This window comes from Chaetura pelagica, unplaced genomic scaffold, assembly GCF_000747805.2.
Source record: "Chaetura pelagica isolate M959 unplaced genomic scaffold, ChaPel_1.0 scaffold356, whole genome shotgun sequence".
Lineage (NCBI taxonomy): Eukaryota > Metazoa > Chordata > Aves > Apodiformes > Apodidae > Chaetura > Chaetura pelagica.
The window spans coordinates 285,302-287,044 of NW_009953964.1; positions in this window are offsets into that span (position 1 = coordinate 285,302).

The window sequence follows — 1,743 nt, forward strand, 5'->3', positions numbered from 1 at the left end:
TTGAATGCCTAAGAGCACACAGGAACTCCGTTCTGGGAGTGAAATACAAGTAAATACCATAATACTAGTGGCTACTCCAAGGCATATAGGATAGAATATGGCTGCAAGCTTTTCTCATGAATAGTTCCATATTCTTCAGAAAATAATACTCATGTAACGAGACCTTTCCACCTCCAAAAATTAAAGAGCAAAAGGTTCCTTAAATCCTTTAGTTTCCCTTCCTTCTCAGAAATGATTTTTGAAAAGGGGTGATGCAAAAGATAACTGGCTGAATTCCTGTGTTTGGCCAAATTATTCCTTTTAATTTCCTGCTGTTGTTTTAAACAGGATGCCCTAAGTCTAGATTATTCCCATTGACATTGGCATAAACCGAACCAGTCTCTGGAATGTTTCATCTGTTGAATAGCATTGCACTGAAGCTGGAATAAAAAAGGGTCTTATCGTGACAATTTAGCTAAAATCCCTTAAAATGGAAGAGCAACTTAGCATAAAGATTTATGTGATTAGATTGCTATAAACACAAACTCTAGACCTTCAATGACTTAAACAGAAAGCAGATTTAATCACAAAGCCACCTTCTTCTGTCCTACCTTGCTATTTTAAAAGCATGTTTAACAGCTTTTCTTGTTTCAAAGTGCCCTCATCCCATGAGTGGGGTGGAAGAGACCTACATGGGAGCTTGAGTAGCTTTCAGTGATTTCAGTTCTATCATTATTTCAAAGTTGTTATTCCATTACAGCTCCCTTGTATCAGCAACTGTGGGAGGAAACTGCCTCTGCATCTCAGATCTGAGATGGAAAGCAAACCAGTCCTCCGTGGAGGTTATAGGAGTTCTGTTCTTCAGAGGTCAGGATGGCACAAGGTTCCTTTAATTTAAACTTGATGATATCAGACACATTCTAGACTCTCAGAGTCATTTACACTACTAAGGCTACTGTTCCTGTGATGCTTCAGTAGCACATCCAGGAAAATCTGATAGCAGTGCGGTACTGCCTTTATTTTAACATCAACTTGTTTGTTGTTACATTCTATCAACTACAAAACAGGCTAGAAAAGGAGAAAATTGTAATTTCAAAATCTGCACATCTAAAATTATGAAGAAATCCAATCATCTTCCTCTCAAGCCTGTGGTAACCCCAGACAGAGAGAGAGTCCTGCCTTAATAAGTCTCTAAAGGAAGTTCAGGGACTTCATGGAACAAATCTGAGAACTAGAGAAAAAGCCAAAAACCAGACAAAATGACATCAACAAAGAAAATTAAAACAAAGATCCAGTGATGCCTAATGTGGCTGTGGACTCCAGACAGAATAACCCATTACCTTGGCTGGGGGCTGGAACTAGATGATCTTGAAGGTCTTTTCCAACCCAAAGTACTCTAGGACTCTACTAACCCAAAATTTCCATTGTCTAATAAAAAAGATTACAGAGCACATGTGATGCAGATAAAAGTTCAATGTCAAGCAGTACCTCAACAAATAGACAGGTCTATCACACATTTATTCTCAGTTCAAGAACACAGTGTGTTCTTAAGGTCTGTAAAATCTTTAATAAAACTCTCCTTCCTGCTCAGAAACGTGACCCTTATTGACTTATACTCTGAACACCTTCATATAGGCTCACACCAGCCAATTTTTAATTGATATTTTAAAAGCATTAAATTCTCCTCTCCCCCCATAATGAATAATTAAAATGTAATTTCATAATGAGGGCTTGAACAGTACTTGGCACAAACAAGGGCAGGAA